Below are 16,916 nucleotides of genomic sequence, written 5' to 3' on the forward strand. Positions count from 1 at the left end.
TTTTCAGAAATCCATGCTGACTATTGGTGATCACAGCATTCCTTTCTAGGTGCTCACAGATTGTTTGCTTAATGATCTGCTCCAGAATCTTCCCTGGTATTGATGTTAGACTGACTGGGCGGTAATTATTTGGGTCCTCTCTTTTCCCCTTTTTGAAAATAGGGACAACATTTGCCCTCCTCCAGTCTGCCGGGACTTCGCCTGTTCTCCAGGAATTCTCAAAGATGACTGCCAGTGGTTCTGAGATCACATCTGCCAGTTCTTTTAATACTCTTGGATGCAGTTCATCTGGCCCTGGAGACTTGAATACATCTAAACTAGCCAAGTATTCTTGTACTATCTCCTTAGTTATTCTGGGCTGTGTTTTCTCTGCTGAATCATTTGCTCCAAATTCTTCAGGTCGGGCATTGTTTTCTTTATCGGAGAAGACTGAGGCAAAGAAGGCATTGAGGAGTTCAGCCCTTTCTGTGTCCCCTGTTTGCATTTCACCATCTTCTCCTCTGAGTGACCCCACTGTTTCTTTGTTCTTCCTTTTGCTACGAACATACCCATAGAAGCCTTTTTTGTTGCTTTTAACCTCTCTAGCAAGCCTGAGTTCATTCTGTGCTTTAGCTTTTCTGACTTTGTGTCTACACGTGCTGGCTATTTGTTTGAATTCCTCTTTGGTGGTTTCCCCCCTTTTCCATTTTTTGTACACATCCTTTTTTAATCTTAACTCAGTTAAAAGTTCTTTAGATAGCCACCCTGGCTTCTTTAGGCACCTTCCATGTTTCCGTCTCATTGGTATTGCCTGAAGTTGTGCTTTTACTATCTCCCTCTTAACAAACTCCCAGCCATCATGAACTCCCTTTCCTTTTAGTATTACTGACCATGGGATCTCACCCAGCACTTCCCTAAGTTTTATGAAGTCGGCTTTCTTAAAGTCAAGAAATTGAGTCCTAGTATGCTTGGCTGCTCCTTTCCGTTGTATAGTAAACTTCAGAAGAGCATGATCACTTGCGCCTAATGATCCTTCCACTTCTACCCCATTAACCAGGTCATCGACATTGGTTAGGACCAGATCTAAAATGGCTGTTCCTCTTGTTGCTTCTCCCACTTTCTGGACAATGAAGTTGTCTGCAAGGGCAGTGAGGAATCTGTTTGACCTTATGCTCTTGGCTGAGTTTGACATCCAACAAATATCTGGGTAATTGAAGTCCCCCATTACTACTATCTCCCTTCCTTTTGCATGCTTGGCCATCTGTTCCAGGAAGGCTTCATCTATGTCCTCCGTTTGGCTTGGGGATCTATAGTAAACTCCCACAATGAGGTCACTATTATTCTTCTCTCCCTTAATTTTGACCCAAATGCTCTCACTTTGGCTTTGAGGTTCTAAATCTTGGAACTCTTCACAGGTATACACATCCCTGACATATAACGCCACTCCTCCTCCTTTCTTGTCTGGTCTGTTTCTCTGAAATAGATTGTATCCCTCCATTTTTACATTCCAATCGTGGGACTTATCCCACCAGGTTTCAGTGATGCCTATTATGTCATATTTAGTTTGCTGTACCAAGAGCTCAAGCTCATCTTGTTTATTTCCCATGCTTTGTGCATTAGTGTACAGACATTGAAGTCCATTAGTCATTCCCCCGTGTCTCTTATTTAAGGATTTTTTCCTCCCACCACTAGGTCTGCTTGCTGTTTGCTCCATTTGGTCTATGACATTTGGATGATCATCTTCATCAATTAATAGACTCCTACCTTCAGGAGCACTGTCTCCCTCCCCCACATTAGTCAGTTTAAAGCCCTCCTGATGAGGTTTCTTAGTTTTTTGGCAAAAACATTCCTCCCAACCGTTGTGAGGTGCAGCCCATCGCTTGCCAGAAGTCCATCCTCAAGAAACTGCAGTCCGTGATCTAAGAATCCAAACCGTTCCTGTTTACACCATTTGCGAAGCCAGCTGTTTACTTCCACTATTTTCCTCTCTCTCCCTGGGCCACGTCGTTCAACTGGGAGGACAGATGAGATGACGATTTGTGCATTTAATTGCTTCAATTTCCTGCCCAGAGCCTCGTAGTCTCTTTTGATCTTCTGGAGGCTATTGCTTGCAGTGTCATTGGTTCCCACATGAACCAAGAGGAAGGGGTATTTGTCAGTGGGTTTTATGATTCTTTGCAGTCGTTCAGTTACATCTTGGATCTTAGCCCCGGGGAGACAGCACACTTCCCGAGACATCATGTCAGGCCCACAGATCACTGCTTCTGTTCCCCTCAGTAGGGAATCCCCTATCACCACTACACGCCTCCTCTTAGGTTTGGTCGGGGATCTTCCGTGAGCGGTCCGTTCCAAGGTCGCCTGCACATTCCCTGAGGACTGACTTTGCTGCTCATCTTCATATACGTGATCGACTGTAATGAGGGAGAGATCCTCAAATGGAGTCTGCTCTTCGTCTTCCATGCTAGGGGAGAGGACCTCAAAGCGATTGTGTATTTCTAGACAATCAGAGCGAACCCTGGGCCTCCTACTTCTTTGAGTCACGTTTCTCCACATATCGGGCTCCTGTGTTGGTGAACTAGCCTCCTTCTCAGGGGAGTCCCCTGTCTCCTCCTTGGTGGAGACGGTGTGCTCTGTTGCTTCCAAGAAGAGCTCCAGCTCTCTAATTCTTTGGAGCGTAGCTACACGTTCCTCCAGTTGCTGGACTTTGTCTTTTAGGAGGGCAATCAACATGCAATTGCTGCACGTAAAGCTGCCTGCAACCTTTGGCAAGATGGCAAACATTGCGCAGGAACCGCAGGCGACTGCAGCTGTTCCCTCCCCCTCCATCTTGAGAATGTGTCGTTGGGCTTGAGACTAGCTCCCCTAAATCTAAAAGATGGTTCAAACTGCCCTGCAAACACTGATAAGCTCCTCCCACAGCTAATCACCTGCCTCAACAGAAACCCTGCCCCCTCTGACCTTTGACGAGGGAAAGCAGCTAATCAGCCACAAGAATCACACACACAAGAAACCCCTTTTGGCTCCTTCTTCAGCCGCTGCCCTGCGGCTTGCCAACCCAAAAGAAAAATCATGTTTTTACTGCCCTCTCCCCGATGTGAAGGAGAAGCAGAATAACCTCCCTGCAAGCAGGAAACGGGGGCAAGGGCTTGGCCTGCAGCCTTCCTCCCTGATGTGCTAGATTTCTCCTTGCAGGCAGTGCCACTGTAATTTGGGTGTCCATGCAGCTCCTTTCTGAGGCTGGGAAGGAGGCCTCTTGGAGGAAGAAACAGACCAAGAGGAGGGGGGCAAGGGGGTCCCTGGACAGGAGGGGCAGGATCCAGGCAGCCTGCTCCCTGGTGACAGAAGCAGGACTTCTGGGCCCATAGCACATGTCTCCCTCCTTCTGCCCCCTTGTTTCTGGCAGCAGAGGAGACGCTGCAGAAAGGCGCTGGGGGGAGTTTCGCTTCCCCCCACAGGGAGGCCTGGAGCACAGCTCAGCATTCAGGGAAATGAAAGAGGGAAGCTGGCCACGATCCAGGAGACGGAGGTCAACCGGGAGCGCAGCAAAACCTCCTCACAGAGAAGTAGCTTCCAGCCCCCCCCCCCCCCTTCAGCCCAGCAGCAATGGCTTAAGAGGAATTGCCATTTTAGGGAAGGACCCCCTTGGGAATGGGTGAGCTGAATGGAGTGGGGCTGGGCAAGCCCCATAGAATCCTCTGCTAGAGGAATAGGGGCTCCTTGGCTCAAGGTGGGGGGAGATTTCCTTGGAGAGCAGCCCCCTCCCTCTTGCGTCAGGAGAGCAATGTGGGTCATCTCTTCCCAAGGCAGGAGGGAGGAGGAAGAGGGGAGAACGGGCAGAGACCCCCCCCAAGTCCTCAAGGCTATGGGGCACAACCCACAGGAGAGGGTGGGGGTGTTTCAGGTCAGCCAAGGCCAGGATGTGGCCCAGTCAGGCTGGTCAGACCTCCTTCGTGAGTCGGCTGTGGGGCAGAGACAGGTCTCATCAACCTCTCCAGACCCCAGACCCCCTTTCAACCCAAACATGCATTTCTCCATCTTTATATCTGCGAGGTCCCAGGGCTCCTGTTTCAGCCCACATGGGATCAGGCTGCGACCCACCAGTGGAAGACCAGGGGCACAGAACACGTCCCCCCAGGGAAGGAGTCACTGCTTTCGGGGGTCTTGATCTGCCGTTTCCCCTCCCCTCCCTACTATTCTGCCCCTGTTCTGAGTGTGCCTTGCAGAAATGCCTCCTTCCAGAAATGAATGCAAGTCGAAAGAGTCGTCCAGCTCTCCCCCCCCCCCCTGGCAAGAGGCTCCAGGAGGGACATGACCCCCCAGAGAGGGGTTTGGGAGAGGCGTCCCTTCTGGGGCCAAGGCTTGTGCAGGGACATCGCAGGGACTGGCAGACAAGGCCCAGCCTGCTCTGCAATATTATACCTTGCAGTTGTCACGCTTTTTTAGAAGGGGAAATGGGGTCTTTCTTGCAGATCCTCTTTCAGCAAAAGAGCAAACATTCTCCCGGATCTCAAGGCAGAAGCAAAGGAGAACCTTCAGCAAAGTATCGTGTGGGGAGGGGGGGCCAGGGGATCTGCCAGGGCAAGGCTGTGTGATAGGAATTTTATGGTATTAGATATATGGTAATGTTCATAACTGCACATACATAGATCAACACAGGAAGACCAACCTGGAACCATTTTGATTCCTAAACTGACCAAATCTTTCCTCACAAGATATGTCTTAAAGCCTCCCCATTGTCTTCTTTCCTCACAAGATATGTCTGTTTGAATAAGGTGTGAACCTGTGACCTGGCCCAGGAAATACAAAAGAATGGTCAGGCACCCCAGACAATCCAATCAAGTAACTTGTCAGACAGGAGATAGTAGAGGTGAGAGGAGAAAAACAACATTTAAATTCCTGTGATGTATGCATGTACCTGAGGGGTGGTCTTAGGTTACACCCCTTCTGTGATGTATGCATAATGTTTCTGGGGGTGGTCCTGATCTAGAGAATGGGATTTTCAAAAGTCTTTATAAGCTCTGGCACAGCAATTCTGGGGGGTCCTCTTCCTCTCCTGCGTGTGAGGGGAGTACCCTGTTGCAACAGATCAATAAAGATCAAGCTTACTAGCTGCTTTGCTTCTCAATATTCTCTGGTTGGCCTCTGTTATTTTCTCCTACCAATAGGGAACCTATGTAAGGACTCTATATGGGCTCTTGGATACCCCATAAGGGAAAAGGGCATATTTTTATTTACAACAGATGGCGACCACGAAGGGACTTTTGGTTACCCAGATTCTGGAAGCGAGGAAGGAATGGTTATCCAGCGCGCACCAGGCAGTTTGCCAGGAGGAATAACCAGTCCTCCATCGATCCCAGGGTCTGGAAATAACTGGAGGTTCAGCGGGGCTAACCAGAGGAAGCAACGCCTGATCAGGCCGGCCTTAAACAACCAGTCAAGAGATCCCAGGATCACCAGGACAGCGCTTGCGAAGTGAGTATGAGTAGGAAAAATGGGTAGTAGGGTGGGATTCTGCAAACCACAGCAAACCTATACTTCTCAAATCCTTACTTCTTTCCTCACTTTAACGCTTGAAAAAATTGCCTTCTCCTTTCTGTCCTTTCAATCTCAACACCAGCCCTAGCCCTTCGGAGTATGCCCAGGCACAAGGTTGTGTGTGATTTCTTCCACTTAATTCTATATGCCAATCTTTCCTTCGGAGTTTTGCCCAGAAAGGTTGTGCAATTTCTTCTGCCCTGAAACTATAATTCCCAGCGCAGCCGCACCTCTGCCATGGCGATCTTTGTTAGAGATGACCTGTGAACAGAGAACGCAAGGGCGCTGAATCCCTTTCCATCTTTTCATATTTCAGAGTCTCAATCTGGCATTGCAAGTGTGCAAGCGTTCAGTAGGGACTCTGAGTTAGATTGTAAGAGGCAGGGAGGTTGCTGTGGGTTGTAGAATAGAGATTAAGTGAGGTATCCCCAGGTTTTTATCCCCAGGTTTTTTAGGTATCCCCAGGTTTTTATCCCCAGGTTTTTTGAGGTAACCCCAGGTTTTTATCCCCAGGTTTTTTTTCCCCTCGGAGATTGTCCATGTATCCCCAGGTTTTTATCCCCAGGTTTTTTCCCTCGGAGAATTGTCCATGTATCCCCAGGTTTTTACGTATCCCCAGGATCCCCAGGTTTTTATCCCCAGGTTTTTCCCTTTTCTGGACCCTTCGGAGTTTTGCCCAGGTCCAAACCCCTTTAAATTGAAAATGGGTGCACCTCAAACAAAAGAAAATAGTCCCCAGACCCCTGGCGTGAAAGAAGCCCAATTGGTGCTTACTTCCCGCCTGGACTCTGACAGTCCCCTTCAATTTGTGTTTAAGAAACGTTTTTCCTGTGTTTAAATTGTACTTAGGTAACATCCAGCAGCTGCTTATCTTAAATGTGCCATCTAAAATAAAAATGCAAGCTTGCTCCAAAATTTTAAATCTAAGAAAGCCATCTTGGGCCTTATCAATCTTAAACAAGACAAAATGGAGAATGAAGTGAGCAAATGTTTCTTATTTGAGAGAGGCTCTAAAAGAGAGATCCTGTATATGTGCTACTTGTGTTCTGAAAGGAGGATTACCCCACCTCCTTCCTCTAGTTTAAGTGAGGAGGGTGATTTTAAGTCTAATGGTAAATGGTGTTTTATTGTAACTTTTGAGTTTGTGAGTACACCTGTGTTCCAGTCTATTTTGGAATGTGAAGTTAACCTAATGTTTCTGCTGCAAAAGCCTAGTTGAGCGCAATTGCTCTCAAGCTAAAATGCAGTATATGAAAGTATTAAGCATATGCCTATGAAAGTATGGTGTTCCTTCTAAGAAAAATATCTGAGTCCAGTTTTAACTTTGATTTGGTTGGACAGAAGAGTTATTGTAAGGCTCCTGATATCAGTCTCTATAAGACTTCTTGGCCTCTTTTCTTAGAAAATGCCCCCCCCCCCTTGTCTCATTCTATCTCTTTCAGGTTTTTTTCTTCTTACTTCTGTGCCAGGTAAATTTACTCCCGAGTAAGCTTCCTTTAAAGGAAACTGCAGGGGGGGGGCATAGATTAGGCTTACTATTCCTCTGCAAGTTCAGGAAGAATTGTTCACTTTTGTATTCCTTTTAAATCAAATCTATGGCTGTTTTAACTATGCTTTATAAGAGACCCCCTTCCTATCTTAGGAAAAATGTTCACTTCAATCTTCCTTGCACTCTTTAATCTAAGGAAGTAAACTCTCACTCAAACTAGCTTCAAGATCTGCTAAAAGGGTTCTGTATAAAGTTGGGTACTTTTATTTTCCTCTTCCTTAGTACATGATAGGAGCATGGCTTGTGGTCTCTTCCCCAGTTGTGCCTGTGTACATAAGTATGTGTGTGTCTCTTTGGTAGTACAAATCTTGCTATGAACCCTGTATTTTGGGGTTGGACTAGATGACCCCAGGGTCCCTTTCAAGTTTCCCAATTTGTGGCTGTGTGGAGGGCCATGTGTCTGCAAGCATGTGATGAGTTGAAATTCAGCCCAACTTTGCTCTTTGTTTTTTAAAAAATTAGAGTTGAAAGCCGTGATGTTTTGAAGCAGAACTGGTGAGGTCAGGCATTTAAGTGATTACAGTGCTTATCATTTTGTCTATTATTTACAAAAATCAAACTTAAAAGTCTATTCAAAGTTTAAGCACATAAAAATTCATATAGTAAAGTTGAGTAGCCTTGACCATCCTGTAAATAAAGGGCAGGAAAATTTTGTCTGCAAATGGTAAGGCTGAAATGACTGAGAATGTTAAAAATCTTATGAATTCTGACTCTATGGCCATTTTTTCCCATATATAAGGGCGTAGCATTGTTCTGCGAATGGCCAGAGGGATATTAGCCCTTTCCTATACATAAAGGAAGCAGTCGTTTTGCTTGGGCTGAAATTGCTAGCTTTGGTGAATAGTTGAATTGCTGAGTTTCTCTTTTTTGTTTTTAAAATCTAACCCTATTTTTAAAATCTACTCCTTACCCTTCCCTTCCTTTATTCGAATGGTAATTTAGCCAAGAGATGCAACATTTTCAATAGTATAAAAGGTTTGCTGAGACATGAACTCTGCACATGCACAGAGGCTAGATCAACTTAAAGAGAGAGAGAGAGAGGAAGGAGGGGGGAGAGGAGGTTGGAGAGCATGTGCTGCAAGGAGAAACCTATCCAAATTTCCTTATGTAAAACTTGGAACCATTGAGGGAAATCACCCTTAATGTGTCTTTTGCTCCAAGGGCTACTTAAGACAAAAGGGCTAAGTACTGGACCATCAAAAGTCAAGAGGTTGCCAAGTTTCAAATCTTAACATGCCAAATTCTTTTCACAGGTAAATATCAAAGCACTCCTACTGTGAGTTCCTCTCTTGAGTAGTTCGCCTCCCCAATGGAATTTAAATTTTATAACAGTTTTTTGTTGTTGGTTTTTTTTTTGATGTGTGTGTGTATATGCCTATACATTTTAGGAACAGCATTTCCTGACAGACCTCTCACATGAAATAATTTTCCCTTTTAACAGTGTCCTTTCTTTTCTCCCACAGCACAAATGATAATGAGGGGATGCAAACAGTGATTTAAATAACTCTATAAAAAGTAATTGCATTTGTATTTCTTTTTGTTTTTCTTCCCTTAAAGCCAAACAGTCACTTTCTTTCTGTTCAGCAAAACAAGTCTGAATCCCTGCTAAATTAGTTGATTTCCCTCTATCTCTTTATGGCTTTGACACTTTTCTTTTAGGTTACAAATAATCTGTTTTTCATTTAATAATCAGTTTTTCATTGGGTTGTTAGAATGCCAAAACAGGTTACTTCAGGTTTTTTTAAAAAAAACACATTGTGTGTCTTAACATTTATTTATTTTTGGTTCCTCATAGGTCATTGTGTGTGTGTGTGTGTGTGTGTGTGTGTGTTTTACTTTGGGGACATGTCCATCACATTGAAAATCATTTTAAACCCTTTTCCATTGTTTTACCATTTTTTCAGTCCAGTAGTAATCTGTGTGGTTTTGATAATATCTTTGTATTATTCCAGTAGTAATCTGTGTGATTTTGATAATATCTTTGTATTATTTAATAATAATTCTTTTCTAAATCTGATGTCTGTGTCAAGTCTGTTTAGATCTGACTGGTAATCTATTTTTTTTTGCTTTTTAATTTTTTAACCTTTGTTGTATTTTTTACAGTTCTCTTTCTATGCATGTGGAGTAATTTTTTATTAAATGATATGGGGGGGGGAAACAAAAACTAAGTGAAGGAAAGCAAACAAACTTAACAGATAATAACAGTAATTATATGGAAATGTGATAATAATATTAAAATGAGTAAAATGCTTAACATGCTAAGATTTTAGTATTTGCAGCTAATAACTCAAGATTTTCTTGGGGAGGGGCTTTTGCCCCTTCTTTTTCTAACTCTGTCTTTTAAGTCCCCAAAAAACCCTGCCCCCTTACAGGATGTCACTTCTACAGATGTGCACTGATGAAAAAGCAGCAACAACCCCTCAACTCAGCTCTTCACCATCACAAGACCTGCAACAACAGACACCAGTTTTTAAAATGCCCACAGTATCTCTTTCAAAGGATATAGACTGAGGGGGGAGGGGAGCTGACAAAGGGGGGAGGGGTTGAATTCTAAGGACATTGTCTCACTTTTGAACCTTAAGACTGTGCTCCAGGATTGAGAAGATCACAATTGTCTCAAGATATGCAACTGATATTTAATTAGTTTGTTTTGTATTATGTGTTATTATGTAGGAATGTTGTGTCTGACAGTGTGATTTCCACAAAGGGGGAGGGCAATTTTGTGTGTGTAATTGTTTTTATGTTTAATGTCTTATTCCTTACAAACCAATGGAGAATTCTCATACATTTTATGCGTTCTAATAGACCAGGCTATTGTGTAGTCCAATGTTTAGATCAATTTATAACCACATTTCATAGTTCCACCTAACACTCTGCCAACTTTCCCTATCCATTTAAAAAAAATTAATGTGCTAAAACTCGCTTTACCAAGGAGAAGCTTCTAAGATACATGAAGGTGGATATGCTTTGGTTTAGCAGGAATGATCCCTTATAGAGTTAAAATGACTTATTTGGAAAAGTGCCCTTTTTAGGAATGGTTTTCTTTTAACAGTTTGTTTTGTCCATGGGCATATATAAATTATAATTGGACTCAGTTGAATTGGGCAAGTGTATCCAGGCTGCAATCAGCTTTTTGGTCCTTTAAGTGCAAGTGAGCAACTTCCCATGAGTGCAAGACCAGAGCCTGCAATAATAAAATCCCATAGAAAGGCCAAGGTAAAGACGTCTCTCTCATGCGATGTCCAAAACTTGTGGCAGCTATGGTGAATGACAGGTGACAAGGTTAAATGAAAGCCCCAAGGGGATTCAACAGGATGTGTTGCTGTAGCACTATGCCGGTGTGAGACCACAGAAGAGCTAGCTTGACACCTGAGAAACACACAAAAATGGCGAAGGACAAAACAACAACTGCATTTTTCAGTCAGTAGTGGACCTTCCTGCTAAATGTAAAGCATAGCCACTATTGAGAAAATGTTTCTCCCAAGAGCTAGAATGCCACAAGTAATTTAGTAACAAAATGCAGCATATGTTATTTTTATATGATATATTTACACAAAGGCATCCATTTACAATAGTATGATGTTATTATTTGTGGGGCAAAAATTTTTAAGAAAACTTCTAGCCCCAAAGGGGGGAATGTGATAGGAATTTTATGGTATTAGATATATGGTAATGTTCATAACTGCACATACATAGATCAACACAGGAAGACCAACCTGGAACCATTTTGATTCCTAAACTGACCAAATCTTTCCTCACAAGATATGTCTTAAAGCCTCCCCATTGTCTTCTTTCCTCACAAGATATGTCTGTTTGAATAAGGTGTGAACCTGTGACCTGGCCCAGGAAATAAGTATTTTAGCACTACAAAAGAATGGTCAGGCACCCCAGACAATCCAATCAAGTAACTTGTCAGACAGGAGATAGTAGAGGTGAGAGGAGAAAAACAACATTTAAATTCCTGTGATGTATGCATGTACCTGAGGGGTGGTCTTAGGTTACACCCCTTCTGTGATGTATGCATAATGTTTCTGGGGGTGGTCCTGATCTAGAGAATGGGATTTTCAAAAGTCTTTATAAGCTCTGGCACAGCAATTCTGGGGGGTCCTCTTCCTCTCCTGCGTGTGAGGGGAGTACCCTGTTGCAACAGATCAATAAAGATCAAGCTTACTAGCTGCTTTGCTTCTCAATATTCTCTGGTTGGCCTCTGTTATTTTCTCCTACCAATAGGGAACCTATGTAAGGACTCTATATGGGCTCTTGGATACCCCATAAGGGAAAAGGGCATATTTTTATTTACAACAGCTGTGGGGCAGGAGGCCTGGGCCCCCTTCAGCAGAAAAAGCCGCAGGTCCTGTGAATGTGAAAGGGCCCATTTGCCGTGAAATGGGACCATTTGAAGAAGGGGAGTCTGCCAAGGGCACGTGGTCCCAAGAGTCTAAGATCCTGCCAGGGCCTTCTAAGTGGGGGGGGGGCTCCTTGGGATGAGCAGAAGAGCCTCTCCCAAATTTCATCCCTGAAAAGGCTGGTCCTCCAGGAGAGACACAGGGATGGAGGGCTCCACAGGAAGGGGACTGTTCCCCCAAAACATACAGGATTCTGTGAAGGTTGTCCGATTCTGTCTTCGTCGGCATTGTTACCCTCCCAGTTTGATGTCACCTGCAAATTGGTTGAGCATCCCCTCAATTCCTTCATCCAAGTCATTTATGAAGTTGCTGGACAACAACAGGCCCAGGACAGAACCCTATGGCACCCCAATGGTCACTTTTCCCATGATGAGGAGGAACCAGTCATGAGCAATATTTGGGTTCGGTCAGTCGACCAGCCCCAAATCCACACAGCAGTTGACTTAGCTAATAACTCTAAGAGAACTTGGAATTTAATTTAATTGGAAGTATTATTGCTCATATATCTTCCGCTGGAAGGAAGGGTGAAAGGAGTCTGTGAACTGCCAAGGAGCAAATAAGTCATCTGCAAGGACAGGAAGAAACACCAGGCACAGAATGATTGCCACACACAGGAAGAACAACATTGCAGTTGTTGTATAAGGGATTGTTTGTATGACCAGAATGTAATTGAAATTAATAAGATTTTGGAATGCAGAAATAAAGGAAACTGTCAGGGAACTGCCATCGGCAGGACAGGAGGTGCCAAGGCTCTCTGAGGTAGAGAGAGACTTGACACCTGAAGAGGGAACCAGTAGGGGGCGAACAGGAACGTCAAGGGAAGGAGAGTCGGAGGAATGGCTCAGAGATGCTTCCAGTGAAAACAGTGGGGAAGTCTCAGGACCTCCTATAGGAACACCCGTTCCTTGGCGGAAACTGTCACGCAGAGAGTCCAGAAGACGTGTTTCCGTTAAGGAGCTTTTATGTTGGAAACGTTTCCGAAAGCAGCCACTTTCGGATTCTGCTAGCGACTGACGCAGCCATGCTGGAGGGGCTCCGTCACAGGCAGAGGTTTGAGAAGCTGTTCAAACTCTGAGGGATTGCAATTTACACACAAGCAGCTCTTCATCCCATCACAGCAATCCGAAAGTCTTCGACAGCTAGCTTGTGCCAGGGAGAGGCATCATGAGCGAACCAGCAGGAACCGGAGGGGCAGCTGGAGGAGGTCCAAGCCTGGAGGAAAGGTATAGGACGTTGGAAATCCAGCTTGCCTTGCAGACGGCGAGGCTGGAAGAAAGGAGGGCTCAGGATGCAGAGAGGGGGAGGGAGAAAGCCACCCCACTCAACAGAAAGATGCCAGGATTGGTGCAGAAATTTGGGGGGGACCCCAGGAACTACCATGCCTTTAGGACAGAGATGCAATATGCTCTCAATCTGCAATTCGATGACTTCCCTGATGAGGAATCGCGAGTGGCTTTTGTAATTAGCCACCTCGAATCAGGGGCGAAGGACTGGGTTAGACCCTTGATGGCAGCAAATAATGAGATCCTAAAGGACGCGATGAAGTTTTTTCGTGCCATGGACCTGATGTTTTCCAGTGACATTGAGCAGGGAGGGGTGCGAAGGCAGTTAATGGCTTGCAAACAGGGAAACCGGACTGTCCGTGAGTACTGGACTGAGTTCACTATGTTGATTCATCGATTGGGGTGGGACTTGGCTTCTGAGCCCATTCAAATGCTTTTCGAAGAGGGTCTGTCTTCGTCCTTGAAAGATGAACTTTCCCGGAACCCCAGAGCAGAGTCTATGGACCAGCTGACTAAAGCCGCGCTAGCCATTGGAGCGCGCCAGGAAGCGAGGGCTTTGGAGAAGCGGGAGGGGAAAGGAGAACGTTGGAGGGAGCTCCGCATTCCCGACATTCCAGAGCAGCCTTTCCCGCCGGCAGAGCCGATGGAAGTGGGAACAGCGCGTGCGCGCACAGTTTCAAACATCGGTGAAGGGCGGAAGAAAGAGGGAAAGGGCGGGAAAAAATGCTATCTCTGCCAACAGCCAGGACACTTTGCCAGAGTCTGTCCACGGAGAAAGGAATGGCAAGGCATGGCAGGAGCTGTTGGGGGAGAGGAGGAGGAAAGCACAGAGCAAGTAAAAGCCAACGCCTGGCTGCCGTCGGGGCACAGCAGCCAGGCTCAAAAGCAGTGAGAGTGCCCGCACCAGAACCTCCCAGACCTGCTCTAGTGATAGAGGTGTTGCTAGAGCTGCCAAATGGACACCCCTTACAGATCAAGGCCCTGCTGGATTCAGGCAGCTCCTGTAATTTCATGAGTAAGGAGTTCGCAGCTGAGCACCAGATACAAACCCTCCCCTTAAGTAAACCCCTGCAGGTAACCACGATTGACGGCAGAGAGCTGTTGGGAGGAGAAGTGAACCAACAGACAGTTCCCATGATAATGAGGGTGGCAAGACACACCGAGAGGATAGCGTTTAATGTGGCCACATTGGGAGGAGCTCCCATTATTTTGGGGATGAGCTGGCTGGCACTTCACGATCCTCTAGTGGGATGGCACCAGAGGGTGGTCTCCTTTGGGTCGGCGCATTGCCTGGAACACTGCAAGCAGGGGAAGGATCCAGGGGGAGCCAAGATCACCTTAGCTGGGATGGAGGTAATGAAGCAAGGGGAGGTGCCTCCGCAATATGCAGATCTGAGCAACGTATTCAGCGAAAGAGAAGCGGACAAACTGCCGCCGCATAGACCCTTTGACTGTCAAATCAACCTACTCCCGGGGGCTCAACTCCCAGTGGGCAAGCTGTACGCCATGTCAGACAGGGAGATGCAGGAGCTGAGGGAGTTCATTGACAAAAACCTGAAGAGGGGTTTCATCAGAGAGTCCCGAGCGGTGGGGGGCAGCCCAGTGTTTTTTGTGGACAAAAAAAACACAGATAAGCCGAGACTTGTAGTGGATTTCAGGGCCCTAAACGCCGTGTCGGAACCCCTGGCCTTTCCTATGCCCCGAATTGATGACATTCTGACCAGGGTGAGGAAGGGGAAGATTTTTACAAAACTGGACCTGCGGGGGGCGTATAATCTGATACGAATAAGGAAGGGGGATGAATGGAAGACCACCATGTTCACCCCTTTGGGAGCATTTGAGTACCTCGTAATGCCCTTCGGTCTCCAAGCCGGCTCCGCATGTTTTCAAGCTTTCATCAACCACGTCCTGGGGCCGTTGCTCTACAAGAATTGTGTGGCCTTTTTGGATGACGTGTTGGTGTATTCGGAAAATGAAGAGCAGCATGTGAGGGACGTGAGAGAAGTGTTGGGCCGGCTGCAAGCCAATCAGCTGTGGGTGAAACTGGAGAAGTGCCAGTTTCATGCCAAGGAGGTGGAATTCCTGGGGTACCGCCTGTCAGACCAAGGATTGGCCATGGATCCAGGCAAGGTCCAGGCGGTGCTGGAATGGAAGACACTGAAAACCAAGAAGGATGTGCAAAGATTCCTGGGGTTTGGGAACTTTTATCGGAAGTTCATCAAGAATTTTGCACACTTGACGGCGCCCATCACCGACTGCCTCAGTAGCAAGAAGAAATTTGTTTGGACGGCGGAGGCGGAGAGAGCTTTTGAAGAACTGAAAAGGGCTTTCGCTTCGGAAGAACAACTTCTGCATGTGGACCTACAGAAGCCCATGAGGGTGGAGACAGACGCGTCAGACAGAGCGGTGGGGGCTGTGCTTCTTCAGCCGGGAAGAAATACGTCGGAGTGGAGACCGTGTGCCTTTTTCTCGAGGAAGCTGAATAAGTCCGAGCGGAACTACACGGTGTATGACAGGGAACTACTTGCCATTCACGAAGCGTTCCGGAGGTGGAGACATTTATTGATTGGGGCACAACACAAGGTGCAAGTGTGCACCGACCACAAGAATTTGGAGTATTGGAGAACAGCTCGAGTACTCAACCAACGGCAAGTGAGATGGGCACAGGAATTTTCCAAATTCCACTTTGAGATTTGTTATGTACCAGGCCCAGAGAACGTCAGGGCGGACGCTCTCTCACGCAAACCAGAGTACTTGGAAGGGGAGGGGGCAAGCGAAGAAAGACATGTCATTCCTGAGGACCGCTGGGTGTGTGGGGCGGCGCTGGTGGGGAGACGAGAGCTGGTAGAAGAAACGGAAACTGACGAATATGCCCAAAATAAGCTCAGAGGCCTCAGGGGAGAGGGTGAGAGCCCGGAGGGTTTTGAAGAAAGAAATGGGGCATTGTATTACAAAGGGGCACTGTATATACCAGAAGGTGAATTGAGAGGGAGGGTACTCAAGCAGTTGCATGATAGTCCCACGGCGGGACATTTTGGACAACACAAGACCATGTGGATGGTCACCAGGGAGTTTTGGTGGCCCAAGGTGAGGGAAGATGTAAAGGAGTATGTAAGAGGGTGTGACCAATGCCAGAGGGCCAAGGGGGAAAGAAGGGCGCCGGCAGGGTTATTGGAACCACTACCCACGCCAGAACGGCCTTGGGAGGCGGTATCAATAGATTTTATGACGGATCTGCCCAAATCCAAAGGGAAGACGGCCATCATGGTAGTAGTGGACCTGTTAACTAAGATGTGCCACTTTGTAGCATGTTCACATGCAGTCACAGCGGAAGAAACAGCGAAGTTGTTTGTAGAACACGTCTTCCGGCTGCATGGCGCCCCCTTGAGGGTTGTCTCGGACCGCGGGAAACAATTTACTTCCAGGTTCTGGAGGAAGCTCATGAGCTTGCTGCACGTGGAAGTCAATTTTTCGACGGCCCGGCATCCTGAAACCAACGGGCAGGCGGAAAGAGCAAATGGCATCCTCCAACAATATCTGAGGTGCTATGTCAATGACAGAGGGAATGATTGGGTCGAAAAGCTGACGCTGGCAGAATTTGCCTACAACAATGCGGAGCATGTGTCCACAGGGATGAGCCCCTTTTTGGCCAATTACGGGTGTCACCCCAGGGCATTCCCGGGGGAGGGGGGCGAGAGATGGAGCGTCCCAGCGGCCGAACATTTTGTAGAAGAGATGGAAGCGATCCATCGTCAGCTTCAGCTCAACTTAGAAAGGGCCAAGGCTCAATATAAGAAGCAGGCAGACAAGAACAGGAGGGAAGGTGAAACCATAAGGGTGGGGGATCAGGTGTGGTTGTCCACCCAAGGGTTGCCGTTCAAAGGGGGTTGTAAGAAATTAAGACCCAAGAGATTGGGACCCTTTGAGGTCATTCAGCAGGTCAACCCAGTGGCTTTCAAACTCCGGTTACCCAACCACATGAAATTGCATCCAGTGTTCCACAGGTCATTACTGTCACCGTACAAGGGGGGAGGTGAAGAGGAGCACACCAGGGGACCGGTCTTGGAAGAGAGGGAAAGCAGTAACCATGTAGCGGAAATCCTCGATTCCAGGTGGAAGGGCAATCAGGTGGAGTATTTAGTGGCGTGGGAAGGGGAACCGGAG

This window comes from Podarcis tiliguerta (assembly GCF_965153285.1).
Source record: "Podarcis tiliguerta genome assembly, chromosome: 2".
Classification (NCBI taxonomy): domain Eukaryota; kingdom Metazoa; phylum Chordata; class Lepidosauria; order Squamata; family Lacertidae; genus Podarcis; species Podarcis tiliguerta.